At 42.4% G+C, this 14,909-nt stretch overlaps 1 long non-coding RNA gene across 1 annotated transcript; it reads left to right on the forward strand.

Moving 5' to 3' along the window:
• Nucleotides 1–1,206: 1,206 nt before the first annotated feature.
• LOC138847576 (uncharacterized) lies at nt 1,207–7,980 on the forward strand. Its single transcript, XR_011385428.1, has 3 exons — nt 1,207–1,402; nt 6,097–6,201; nt 7,691–7,980. It is a non-coding gene; the product is annotated as an uncharacterized lncRNA (long non-coding RNA).
• The last annotated feature ends 6,929 nt before the right edge of the window (nt 7,981–14,909 follow it).

Here is a 14,909-nt window from a genome sequence, read left to right on the forward strand (position 1 = left end):
GCATGTGGACACAGGTGTGTTCATGTGCCATTAGAGAATAATCATAATTTTTGATAGATGCAATGATGGTGTTTTGGTACTTTTTTCTAAAGTGCTTATCAGCTACAGTGTGTGATATAGTAGACTCTATGGAGTGTATAGCTGGTTAGGATTCATGAATGAAGTCATGTGATATTTTAAATACTCCAGCTCAAAAACTAGCAAATGAAACATAATCGGTGGTGAAATGTCGATTACTGGTGGAGCTGGTTCAGTAGGGATGGAGTCAGGTGTTGTTTGTCTCCAGAATTGTGGAACAGCTTAGTTGAGCGGAAGTACTCATTTTTTAGGCGCTTCCGTGTCAGAATGTAACTGTGTGAAAGGGCGTTCTGACAGGACACCGCACTGTGGGCAGTCACCTGGCAGAATGGCATGAGCGTGACGTGTGCTGGCCAAAGGTGACTTTCATCAATTCCCTCAACAAATAGCTTTGAGCATCCACTATGTGCCTCACGTGTTCTTAATCCTGGAAGTACGGCCAAGAGACACAAAGACACTGCCTGCCCTCACGGAGTTCCTATTCTGGAGTGGGAGCCTGAGACAGCAAGATCCCTGGGACTCATGTATCACGAGAGCCCTTCATGCTACGCAGTGAACTCGGCAGAGACGGGGAAAGGTTGGGGTGGAGCTGCACCTGCGGCCAGGACACGCAGCAAAGGACTGGCTGATGCAGCAACATCAGAGGACAGACCTGGGGGCAGCGGGTGAAGTGAGGGCCTGTGGAGAAGTGGGGGTGAAAATCGCAATGAGAGGCACTATCCTGTGCTTCCTGCTGATTTTTCCTGAAAATTTGTCCCTCACAAATGATAAGAGACCCTCACAAGAGCCTCTCACTTTAGGGGCTCGGTGCGGTTGTGTGAGCGTTAACAGCTACTAAGCCAAACTGTCATTTGACAAACCAGGGCCTGGCTAGGAACCCTGGTTGGAATCGCTACGTTAGGAGTTGGAGAACGTTTCCGGATCTGTGGATGTACAGTTTAAGGTTAGTGAATTCATTAACTTGAGCCCAGGGGAGCAGAAATGGTTGACCAGTAGCTTTCACCACAGCCTGAACCTCGCCCAGTACAGGGTGACGTCACCGCACGTCACTATGGATTACGTCACAGTGGGTTTGCGCTAGGAGGTCCGACCACCTTTAGGGTGAGGCTTGTGGCTCCTCAGGTTATGTAGTGGACGGGAGGCTTTCCCGTTGCTCCAGAGTCAAGGCTTTCTCCTCACGCCGAATTCCTCCTTAGGAGCGTGGTCTGTGTGCCTGAGGAAGGTATTTAACACTATCTCTTTCCTCTTCAGGTCTCGGTGTTGGCAGGAAGCAGGAGTGAGACTGCTAGCCGGCGTAGAGCCAGGCTTCAAGAACACCGGTGAGGTATGTCACAGTGTTCTCAGTGGGAGTTTTGCCCCCTTCCACCAGCGCAGCTCCTTGTTTTTGAAACGTGCGCGCCTTTTTTGGCGGAGCAGGCCACTAGAGGGGGTGAGGCGGCGAGCGTGGGCGGCCCCGATGCTTCACAGGCTTGTGGGTGATGGAGAAGGGGCCCGGGTCGTGGCCGATCACCTCCAGCTCGATTTCCACCTGGCTTGCCGATGTAGGCGCCCGCCACGCTGCCCACCACGATCGCGTCCCGCAGGTCACCACCCACGGCTTCTCCACGCGGGGCGCCGCCTTCTTGGGCTTGGGCAGGCACTTCCGTAGCCTCAGGCCAAGGCTCAGGTGGCGCCACTGCCGGGCACTGCACAGCCGCTTGAGCTGCAGCTAGCGCAGGTCCCGCAGCTGGTGGCGGTCCTCGCCCGCTAGATGAACTTGTAAAAGGTCCGCGTCGTCTTCTACGCCCCTTCCGCCATCTTGTCTTGTCAGCTTCCAGGAAAAGCAGCGGCTCACGCTAAATGATCTCTCATTGAACTTCCTCTGGTGGTATTTGGTGTCATTGTACATTCAGTAGCTGTAACTGTTGAATATGGTGGTCGTGGGGGTTCTCCCTTTGCGATTACAAATAGCAACCTGTTGGGTCAATCCCAGCGCCCCACCCCGCCCCGCTGTAGAGTCTAAGCTCGGAAAAGACCACGTTCTAACCAGAGGCTAGTGCCTTGAGGTTTACAATCCTGACTCTCTGACATGATTTCCTCAGTGTGTGCTGGTGCCGTGCAGGTCTGGTAGAAATGGAGGGCACAGGAGGCATCGCTGTCTCAGAGCTGTGTCCTTAGTGCTCACCAGTGAGCAGAGGGGCAGCTTTATTTCAGCGTCCTGAGACCTTGTCAGGGCTCGCAGAGTAGCCTGATACTTCCATAGACTTTTGAGCTGGGGAAGAATTCGGGGTGGCTCCTGTTTGTCTCCATGGGTTGCTTAAGAAAGGGCCTTCTGTGGGCCTACGTTGGAATCCCTGAAGGCTGATGGGAAGCTTCACTTGTGACATGCTTTCAACTCTGCATCCTTCTGGTTAAGCAGTGTTTTTCACACTTAACTGAGATTCCTAGTGGAAAGGGTTAAATAAGAATTCACTTGTGTGTTTGAAGGAAAGCAAGCACAGCTATGGAATGCCTGGTATATTTCTGTGCAGCACATGGCTGCCTCCCAGGAACATTCAAGGTGAATCGCTCATTGTTGTATCTGATGTGCCGTTCTCTGGTGACTTTAGTAGGAATCTGCACTCACTGCAGGTGATGAAGAAAGTTACTCAAGTTTGATGAGGCAGGCAGTCATAAAGGACTATGTTCAAATTTTTGTTTATTCTGTCATTACGCATCACAGAGTTGGCACACAGCCTCTCGTGGGGACTTAGGTGAGCTGCCTCAGGGTTCAGCATACACTGGCTTCTTGTTCCATGTGACACATGCGGGCTATGTTCTGTTAGTGAAACCTGTTACAGTAGGGAGGCGTAGGGACCAGGTGAGAGAAGGTGGTCAGCCTCATGAAGCTGTTATCGCCTGATGTGCAAACCATTCTGTTTTTCAGTTATAAACAAAAGTGAAAGTAGTTTTTACTACTCCAGAACTCCAAAGACAATTTTAGATAGGAAGATAAATCACTTTTAGAAACAGAAATGGCATCACTGGGATATGTGTAGAACCTTCTGTAATGATTTCAGATGACATTGTTTCATCCTTACGGCTGCATTAGAGCAGTGTTCATTCTCAACATTCAGGCTTCATTGAACCTTTTTTGAGGACAGACTGAGGTAGGGGCTAGGACAGCAGAAGGTTCACCATTCTGATGGTCTCTGTGGCTTAGCAGTGCAACTATGATGTAGGCTGCCGGAAGGGAGGACACTGGTTGATACTGGTTTCCACCACTCACATTCCCACTTGTGACATTTAGCATTGTGGTTAGCCATTTCGAGGCAAATGCCACTGTGGTGTACTTGAGTTTGTGCTATCTGCTTTTGTGGAGCACCTATTTTTGGATGCTAGATCATTCAAGGTGCAGTAGAAAGATTTGAATTTGGAGTGTGGTACATCACTGTGAGTGATTTCATAGTAACGTCTCTTCAAAGTTAAAGAATCAGAAGTTGAGTTGCTTGACTCCCTTTTCTTAAATTATTTATTTATTTATTTGAAAGGGAGAGAGGGAGAGAGAGAGGGAGAGAGGGAGGGAGGGAGGGAGAAGGGGAGGAGGAGGGGGAGAGGGGGACAGGGTAGGGGGAGGGGGAGAGGGGGACGGAGAGGGGGAGGGAGAGGGGGAGGGTGTATCCATCTGCTGGTTCACTTCCCAAATAGCTGCCATGGCTAGGACTGGGCCAGGCTGAAGCCAGGAGCCTGGAACTCCATCTGGATCTCCTCATGGGTAGCAGGGCCCAGGAATTTGGGCCATTGTCCTCTGCTTTCCCAGGCACATTAGCAGGGAGCTGGATCAGACCTGGAGCAGCCAGGACTTGAACTGGTGCTCATGTGGGATGCTGACATCACAGGTGACTTAACTTGCTGTGCCACAATGCTGGCCCTCCATGCTTGACTATTTTCTAAAAGTTAGGGTTAGGTATTTGGCTTAGTGGTTAAGAAACTAAGTAAGGTGCCCACATCCTACCAGGGAATACCTGGGTTTTTGATACCCTACTCCTGATCCCAGATTCCTGCTAATGCGGGTTCTGGGGGGCAGCACTGATCGTTCAAGTACTTGGGTTCCTGCCACCCACTTAAGGGATATGGATTGAGTTTCCAGCTCCCAACTGGAAAGGCTCCCCCAAGGAGCTTTTGCATGCATTTAGGAAACAGCCAGCAGATGGGAGAGCTCTCTTTCCTCAAATAAATAAGTGAATTATTATTAATAAACTTTTTGGAACAGTTTTAGATTTATAGAAAAAATGAGTAGAAAGTACTGATTTTTCATATTCTACCTTGCCCTATTCCCAGTTTCCCCTATCATCTTCAATTAACTTGATAGACTTGTTACAGTTGATAAACTAATTTGATAGGTTATTATGAACTGAAGTTTACATCAGAATTTAATCTTTGTGTAGTACATTCTATGGGTTTCAAAAAATTGAGAGGAAATAAGAGTGAGGAGGAGGAAGGGTGGGAGCATGGGCAATAGGCGGGGAGGGGAGGTGGGGTGGGAAGTATCACTATGTTCCTAAATGTGTTTACTGTAAATAAAAAGAGTATAATCATATATATGCACTGTTATGGTACCATACCAAACCACCGTTATATACCAGGCCCAGTTTTCCTCCCCTAAAAATCCCTTGTGCTCCATATACTCATCCCTCCTTTTGCCATCCTTCCATTCCTTGGGAACCCCTCACTGATCCTCTTTAACTGTCTGCGTGGTTTTGTCTTTTGCAGAATGTTAGATAGTGGACTCATACAATATGTAGCTTTCTCAGATTGGCTTTTTTCACTTAACAGTATGCATTTAAGGTTTATCCACGTCTCTCTCTCTTTTTTTTGCCTTGATAGCTCATTTCTTTTAATCACTGAATAAAATTCCATTGTATAGGGGCCAGCACTGTGGCATACCAGTTAAAGCTGCCACCTGTGTCACTGGCATCCCATATGGGCACCAGTTCGAGTCCTGGCTGCTCCACTTCCAATCCAACTCCCTGCTAATGCACCTGGGAAAGCAGCAGAAGATGGCCCAAGTTGTTGGGCCCCTGCACCCACATGGGAGACCTAAAAGAGGCTCCTGGTTTCAGATCAGCCCAATTCCTGCCATTGCAGCCATTTGGGGAGTGAACCAGCAGATGGTAGATCTCTCTCTCTCTCTTTTTCTGTAACTCTGCCTTTCCAATAGATGAATACATCTTTTATTTATTTTTTAAAGAGTTATTTATTTATTTGAAAGAGTTACATACAGAGAGAAGGAGAGGGAGGGAGGGAGGGATGGAGGGAGGGAGGGAGGGAGAGAGAGGTCTTCCATCCGCTGGTTCACTCTCCAATTGGCTGCAATGGCCGGAGCAGGGCCTGATCTGAAACCAGGAGCCAGGAGCTTCTTTCCAATCTCCCACATGGGTGCAGGGACCCAAGGACTTGGGCCATATTCTACTGCTTTCCCAGGCCACAGCAGAGAGCTGGATCAGAAGTGGAACAGCTGAGTCTCGAACCGGCGCCCATATAGGATGCTGGCACTGCAGGCGACAGCTTTATCCACTATGCCACAGGGATACAATGAATACATCTTTTTTTAAAAAAAAAAATTCCATTATGCGGATGCACCACCATTTTTCTATGCATTCACCTATTGATAGACATCTTTATTTTTAGTTGTCATGATTTACTAAACTTAAATCTGTTATGAAACATTTAAAAAACTGTATTAATTTCTAAGATCTAAATTTCAACAGCAGATAGTTAAAATGTTCATGATAAGCAAAGATAAGAAAACCTCCCTGATCTATCCATTTTCTTCTTTTGCCTTCAATTGAGGACATATTTGTTTGTCACTACTCATCCCACCAGCAGTACTAGCCCCCTTCCCAATCATAAGCAGTTACTTGTAATAAGAATAGTTATAACTGAGGGTCTGGGAATTTAAGGAGCCAGGAACACTCTACTTATTTGTGTACAATAGTGTTTAGATAGTTTCTGACACTATATCATTACATCCATTTATGGTGGTGGTGATCACTGCAGGCAAATGAAGGATTCGGGGAATAATCGTAAACCTAAGTCAAGATCTAAGAAAAGGAAGACAACATCAAGATGCTCGAAACAGAATGCCACCAGAGTCGAACCCAGGTAATGGAATAAGGTATATTTTGTATTATGTCACAATGACCTCTATGGTACAATGTTATCCTGTTTGATTGAAGGGAAATGTGACCAGAAGCACATTTTTTTGGTGAATTCACATTTTTGTATAAGTAACTCCATAGATTTGATTTTGCAAGACAATAAACCATTTTCATGCATGGAAAAAAGTCAGGCATCAATTTCTTGAATTGCCCTGAATGTTTTGTGACAACATATTACACAAAAGCAAAATTGTTTTTGAGGGAACTTTTTTATTATGATGTGAAGAATTGGGTGCATGATCTTTCCTTTCACAAAGCATATTCTCAATAAATTTAATCATCCGCATAACCTTCTATAGACCGGGGTAAATCTTGGCTTACAAACCTATCAACTTTCTATATCATTCTACTTTCTCCTTGATGAAAGTCCCACACATACTTAAAATTTCCACAAACTTCAAATTTCACTCTCACACTACTCACATACTATCCTGAAGACAGATTGTGTTTGGAGGGCAGTAAAAAGTAAAGATGGCCTCTTAACATACTGGATGCCCTCTGGCTGTTTGTTGCTTGAATTCCTGTTTCCACCATGCTACTGAAAAGTTATGTCTCAAAAGTCAGCAGTGAACTCCAAGTGACCCAATCTGGTGGCCTTTTACTAGCCTCACATTTCTTTTCAATAAAGCTTTCACTGATTTCTATCTTCATTCTTCCCTTCTCACATTTCTAAGCCGTGACTCTCTCTGTTTACAACCCCAGTGGGCCATCCCCCAAGGCTTTTGTCCTCAGTCATTCAAGAGGAGGTCATGGGCTATAGTAGAAAGAGAAGTGGATTAGGAGTGTGAAGATCTGCATTCAAATTTTAATCCTGTTCCACACCAACTGTGTGACCTTTGACTAGTTTCAGTTTCCTCATCTATAATCAGTGAGATGGAATCACCTACCTAGCCTGTATCACAAGGTTATAATGAGGACCAAAACATATAATATATGTAAAAAACTCTGTTAAGTGCATACTACCATGCAAATGGTCATTCTCTTTCATTAATTGTGGCTGTTTAGCAGATAGTCAGGTCACTGACACTAGGGAAAAAAGCTTTGTGTAAACCAGTTTGGCACTCTGGGAGATCAAACCCATGACCCTGTATTAATGATTTATATTGGAAGCAACTAAACCCAAAGGCCCAAGCCAAATATTCTTTTTTGGCACACATTTATCATAAAATTTAATCTTTCATTATTTCAGAGCAGTGTTTCACAAGGCCTTTGATGAGGATGCCCGCTTTCCTAGCATTGCAATATTAGCAGAAGCTATCATTTGTTGAGTTTAAAATGGCTTTCATACATCTATAGTCATTTGTATGTACTGTTAAATTCTCAAAAGCTGATACATTAATAAGCAGTGTTAAAAAAAACCATGTCTGCTTTTAAATGTTCTAGGATGCATATTTTATTACAAGCATTTAAATATTTGATTCTTTGTTTTACAGGAGGAACATAACCCCTCAAATGGCTCACAATTTTCAAAATCTATTTGACGGCATTCATAGGGAAATGGAGACCTATCCTTACCAATATCTTGATCCCCACCTTCTCTACCTGGAGGAGTTTATCCTCCTCGTTTGCCGAATCCTTTGCCTGGGCTAGATGATAAACCAACATCTCTACCATCACCTTCCCTTGGGGAACCTCCTCCTCTGTCTCCTTAGTTGGGAGACCTTCCATACAGGATCCCCACCTGCTCTGATAGAACGAAGCAGGAATAAATGCTGAACCAGAACTCCATGTGTTTATTTCTTAACAGCATGAATTGATCAAAGAGAGTTAACTCATCAGTTGCAAGGTTATTCTCATTCTTGATTTTTAAAAATTGATTTGCATTAGCTGTCACTGAGTAATTGTACAGATTAATGGGATCCAATGTGAAATTTAGATACATATATAACTTGAAAAGGCAAAACTGACTAGTTTCTGGTATCTTTCAGCCATGATATGGTCATTAATGTGTGAAAACTGAATCACCCTGTGTTGGTGTTATATCATGTGAGACAATATGACTTCTGACTTTATAAGTTCACCACCTTATGTTCCTCTTTCAGCATAGCATCTCAATAATTGGAAACTCTAGAGGATATGAAGTTCATGTGGAAGGCAAAAAAGAAATCAAGAAAGTAGCATAAGGATAATTCTATTAGTTTGCTAGGGCTGCCATAAAAATTTCCTACAAGCTAGTTGGTCCCAAACAACAAAAAGGTATTTCCCACAGTTTTGGAGTTCAGAATTCCAATGTGAAGGCAATGGCAGGGCACAGTTTGGAGGTTTGAAGGGAGAATCTATCTGTCCCTTACCTCTTCTAGCTCCTGGTATCTGTGGGCTTTCCTTGAGAGTGGCTGGCTCTCTCTCTCTGCTTCATTTTCTCATGGCCTACTGCTTTGTGTATCAGTCTATAAACTCCTCCTGCCCCTCTATTACATGAGTACATATGATTACCTGTAGAGTCCTCTCAGATAATCCAGGATAAGAGCCTCCTCTTAAGATCCTTAACATAATCACATCTTTTGCTGTTTAAGGTCATAGTCAGATTCTAAGGATTAGGATGTGTATGTATGTTTTTAGCGGCCAGCATTCATTCCATTGCAGTAATATAGGAAATACATTCTCAAATTGAAAGCAATTTTGATTTTTATAATCTTAAAGTACTATAATATCCTTACTGATAAATGTATTTTTTGATATTGAACCTGTTGTGTTATTTTTGTTCTTAGAGAGGGATGTTTCAACTGAGTTTTAAACTTTTAGGGGCTGACATTTGGTGCAAAGGTTATGATATCACTTGGGAGGTCCACATGCCATATCAAAGTACCTGGGGTCAAGTCTCGACTCTGCTTCGGATTTCAAATTCTTGATAATGCACATGCTGGGAGGAGGCAGGTGATGGCTCAAATAGTTGGGTCCCTGCCATCCATGTGGGAAACTCCATTGAGTTCCTGTCTCCTTGCTTCAGTTTGTCCCAGCTCCAGATGTTGCAGGCATTTGGAGAGTGATCCAGCGGATGAAAGATCTTCCTCTCTCCCCCTCCCTCCCTTTCCCTCTCCCTTTCTCTTTCTGTCTGCCTTTTTTAAAAAAACCTTTTATTTAATAAATATAAATTTCGAAATTACAACTTTTGGATTATTGCAGTTCTTCCCCCCCATAACCACCCTCCCACCTGCAAACCATCCCATCTCCTACTCCCTCTCCCATCCCATTCTGCATTGATTCATTTTTAATTATCTTTATAAACAGAAGATCTACTTAGTATATGCTAACTAAAGATTTCAACAGTTTGCACCCACAAAGACACACAAAGTACTGTTTGAATATTAGTTTTACCGTTAATTCGCATACTACAACACATTAAGGACAGAGATCCTACATGGGGAGTAAGTGCACAGTGAATGCCATTGCTGATTTAACAATTGACACTCTTATTTATGACGTCAGTAATCACCCGAGGCTCTTGTCATGAGCTGCCAAGGCTATGGAAGCCTTTTGAGTTCCCCAACTCTGATCATATTTAGACAAGGCCATAATCAAAGAGGAAGTTCTCTCCTCCCTTCAGAGAAAGGTACCTCCTTCTTTGATGGCCCCTTCTTTCCACTGGGATCTCACTCACAGAGATCTTTCATTTAGGTCATTTTTTTTGCCACAGTATCTTGGCTTTCTGTGCCTGAGAAACTCTCATGGGCTTTTTAGCCAGATCTGAATGACTTAAGGGCTGATTCTGAGGCTGGAGTGCTGTTTAGGACATCTGCCATTCTATGAGTCTGCTGTATATCCTGCTTCCCATGTTGGATTGTTCTCTCCTTTTTAATTCTATCAGTATTATCAGACACTGGTCTTGTTTATGTAATCATTTTGACACTTAATCCTATCATTATGATCAATTATGAACTGAAACTGATCACCTTGACTAGAGAGATGGCATTGGTACTTGACAACTTAATGGGATTTGGAATGCCATGGCACGTTTCTAGCTCTACCATTAGAGGTAAGTCTGAGTAAGAATTTGCTGACCTGTACATCTCCTCCCTCTCTTACCCCCACTCTTATTTTTAACAGGGATCAATTTTCCTAAGCACCTAAGAATAACTGTGTTAATTAAAGATATAAACCATTAGTATTAAGTAGAACAAGAAAATATTAAAAAGAATAGTAAGCTGTTCCTCGACAGGACAAGGGCTGATCAAGTCATTGTTTCTCATAGTGTCCATTTCACTTCAACAGGTTTCCTTTTAGATGCTCAGTTAGTTGTCACAGATCAGGGAGAACATATGATGTTTGTCCCTTTGGGACTGGCTTATTTCACTCAGCATGATGTGTTCCAGATTCCTCCATTTTGTTGCAAATGGCTGGATTTCATTTTTTAGTTTACTGCTGTATAGTATTCTATAGAGTACATATCCCATAATTTTTTTATCCAGTCTTTTGTTGATGGGCATTTAGGTTAATTCCATGTCTTAGCTATTGTGAACTGAGCTGCAATAAACATTGAGGTGCAGATAGTTCTTTTATTTGTGAATTTAATTTCCTTTGGGTAAATTCCAAGGAGTGGGATGGCTGGGTCATGTGGTAGGGCTATATTCAGGTTTCTGAGTAATCTCCAGACTGACTTCCATAGTGGCTTTACAAGTTTGCATTCCCACCAACAATGGATTAGTGTGCATTTTCCCCCACATCCTCACCAGCATCTGTTGTTGGTTGATTTCTGTATGTAAGCCATTTTAACTGGGGTGAGGTGAAACCTCATTGTGGTTTTGATTTGCATTTCCCTGATGGCTAATGATCCTGAACATTTTTTTCATGTGTCTATTGGCTGTTGGGATTTCTTCTTTTGAAAACTGTCTATTGAGGTCCTTGGCCCATCTCTTAAGTGCATTGTTTCTTTTGTTGTTGTGGAGTTTCTTGATCTCTTTGTAGATTCTGGTTATTAAACCTTTATCGGTTGCATAGTTTGCAAATATTTTTTCCCATTCTGTTGGTTGCCTCTTCACTTTCCTGACTGTTTCTTTTGAAGTACAGAAACTCCTCAATTTGATGTAATATCAATTGTTAATTCTGGCTTTGACTGCCTGTGCCTCTGGGGTCTTTTCCAAGAAGTCTTTGCCTGTGCCTATATCTTGCTGGGTTTCTCTGATGTTCTCTAATAATTTGATGGTGTTGGGTTGTAGATTTAGATCTTTAATCCATGTTGAGTGGATTTTGTGTAAGGTGTAAGGTAGGGGTCTTGCTGCATGCTTCTGCACATGGAAATCCAGTTTTCCCAGCACCATTTGTTGAACAGACTGACCTTGCTCCAGGAATTGGTTTTAGCTCCTTGATCAAATGTAAGTTGGTTGTAGATGTTTGGATTGATTTCTGGAATAGTTTGATTTCTTCCTTCCCAATTTGTATCCCTTTAATTTCTTTTTCTTGCCTAATAGCTCTGACTAAAACTTCCAGAACTATATTGAATAGCAGTGGTGAGGGTGGGCATCCCTGTCTGGTACCAGATCTCAGTGGAATTGCTTCCAACTTTTCCCCATTCAATAGGATGCTGGCCGTGGGTTTTTCATAAATTGCCTTGATTATGTTGAGGAATGTTCCTTCTATACCCAATTTGCTTAGAGTTTTCATCATGAAAGGGTGTTGTATTTTATAAAATGCTTTCTCGGCATCTATTGAGATAATAATATGGTTTTTTTCTGCAGTTTGTTAATGTGGTGTATCTCATTGATTTGTGAACGTTGAACCATCCTTGCATTCCAGGGATAAATCCCACTTGGTCTGGGTGGATGATCTTTCTGATGTGTTGTTGAAATCTATTGGCCAGAATTTTATTAAAGATTTTTGCGTCTATGTTCTTCAGGGAAATTGGTCTGTAATTCACTTTCTCTGCTGTATCTTTTTCAGGTTTAGGAATTAAGGTGATACTAGCTTTGTAGAAAGAATTTGAGAGGATTCCCTCACTTTCAATTGTTTGTTTGTTTTTCTTTTCTTTTCTTTTCTTTTCTTTTTTTTTTTTTTTTTTGACAGGCAGAGTGGACAGTGAGAGAGAGAAAGGTCTTCCTTTGCCGTTGGTTCACCCTCCAATGGCCACCGCGGCCGGCGCGCTGTGGCCAGTGCATCGTGCTGATCCAATGGCAGGAGCCAGGTACTTATCCTGGTCTCCCATGGGGTGCAGGGCCCAAGTACTTGGGCCATCCTCCACTGCACTCCCTGGCCGCAGCAGAGAGCTGGCCTGGAAGAGGGGCAACCGGGACAGAATCCGGCGCCCCGACCCGGACTAGAACCCCGTGTGCCGGCACCCCAAGGCGGAGGATTAGCCTAATGAGCCGCGGCGCCGGCTTCAATTGTTTTTAATAGTTGGAGAAGTTGGAGTTCTTCTTGGAATGTCTGGTAGAATTCAGTAGTGAATCTATCTGGTCCTAGGCTTTTCTTTTTGGGAGGGCCTTTAATACTGATTCAATTTCTGACTCAGTTATGGGTCTGTTTAGGTTTTCTATGTCATCATGGTTCAATTTAGGTAGGTTGTATGTGTCCAGGAATCTATCCATTTCTGATAGAATTCCCAGTTTGTTGGTATACAACTCTTTGTAGTAATTTCTGCTGACTCTTTTTATTTCTGTGGTGTCTGTTGTTACATTCCTTTTTTTTTTTTTTTAATCTCTGTATTGATTTGGGTCTTCTCTCTTCCTTTTTTTGGTTAGTTGGGCCAATGGTGTGTCAATTTTGTTTATTTTTTCCACAAACTAGCTCTTCATTTTGCTGATATTTTGTAATTTTGGGGGGGATTCAATTATGTTGATTTTTTTCTCTAATTTTAATTATTTCTCTAATCCTACTAGTTTTGCATTTGGTTTGCTCCAGTTTTTCTAGATCCTTGAGATGCACTGATAGCTCATTTATTTGGTGCCTTTCCAATTTCTTGATGTAGGCACCTATTGATATAAACTTTCCTCTTAACACTGATTTTGCCATATCCCATAAGTTTGGTATGTTGTGTTTTTATCTTTATTTGCTTCCAGAAAGTATTTGATTTCTCCTATGACCCACTGTTCATTCAGTAGCATGTTGTTCCGTCTCCATATGTTTGCATATGCTCTAGGGATTCCTGAGTTGCTAATTTCCAGCTTCATTCCATTGTGGTCTGAGAAGTTGCACGGTATGATTTTGGTTCTTTTGAATTTGCTGAGACTTGCTTCATGGCCTAGTATATGGTTAGTCCTAGAGAAATTTCCATGCATTGCTGAGTAGAATGTGTATTATTTAAGTGTAGGATGAAAAGTTCTTTAGATATCTGTTAGATCCATTTGGTCTACAGTGTCAACTAAATCTGTTGTTTCCTTGTTGATTTTCTGTCTGCTTGATCTGTCTATTGCTGAAAGTGGAGTACTGAAGTCCCCCAATACTATTGTATTGGAGTCTAAGTCACCCTTTAAGTCTCTTTTTTTTATTATTCTCAAAAACTTTGTTCTTTATTATCATTTTTTTATTTTTTTTAACTTTTGTTTAATGAATATAAATTTCCAAAGTACGGCTTATGGATTACAATGGCTTCCCCCCAATAACGTCCCTCCCACCCGCAACCCTCCCCTTTTCCACTCCCTCTCCCCTTCCATTCACATCAAGATTCATTTTTGATTCTCTTTATATACAGAAGATCAGTTTAGCATACATTAAGTAAAGATTTCAACAGTTTGCTCCCACACAGAAACATAAAGTGAAAAATAATAGATGATTTTTAAAATGATGATGAAATCAGATCAGACCTATTGTCATGTTTAATCCCAGTGAGAGTCAAGTTGGGAATTGATAATTTCTTTTTTTTTTTTTTTTACAGAAGATCAGTTTAGTATACATTAAGTAAAGATTTCAACAGTTTGCACCCCCATTGAAACACAAAGTGAAATATACTGTTTGAATACTCGTTATAGCATTAAATCTCATTGTACAGCACATTAAGGACAGAGATCCTACATGAGGAGTAAGTGCACAGTGACTCCTGTTGTTGACTTTACAAATTGACACTCCTGTTTATGGCATCAGTAATCTCCCTATGCTCCAGTCATGAGTTTCCAAGGCTATGGAAGCCTTTTGAGTTTGCCGACTCTTATCTTGTTTAGACAAGGTCATAGTCAAAGTGGAGGTTCTCTCCTCCCTTCAGAGAAAGGTACCTCCTTCTTTGAAGACCTGTTCTTTCCACTGGGATCTCACTCACAGAGATCTTTCATTTAGGTGGTTGGTTTGTGTTTGTGTGTGTGTGTTTTTGTTTTTTTTTTTTTTTTTTTTTTTGCCAGAGTGTCTTGGCTTTCCATGCCTGAAATACTCTCATGGGCTTTTCAGCCCTATCCCAATGCCTTTAGGGCTGATTCTGAGGCCAGAGTGCTGTTTAGGACATCTGCCATTCTATGAGTCTGCTGAGTATCTTGCTTCCCATGTTGGATCACTCTCCCCTTTATTTATTCTATCGGTTAGTATTAGCAGGTACTAGACTTGTTTATGTGCTCCCTTTGACTCTTAGTCCTTTCAATATGATCAATTGTGAACTGAAATTGATCACTTGGACTAGTGAGATGGCATTGGTACATGCCACTTTGATGGGATTGAATTGGAGTCCCCTGGTATGTTTCTAACTCTACCATTTGGGGCAAGTCAGCTTGAGCATGTCCCAAATTGTACATCTCTTCC

The sequence above is a fragment of the Oryctolagus cuniculus genome, chromosome X (assembly GCF_964237555.1).
Source record: "Oryctolagus cuniculus chromosome X, mOryCun1.1, whole genome shotgun sequence".
Taxonomy (NCBI): domain Eukaryota; kingdom Metazoa; phylum Chordata; class Mammalia; order Lagomorpha; family Leporidae; genus Oryctolagus; species Oryctolagus cuniculus.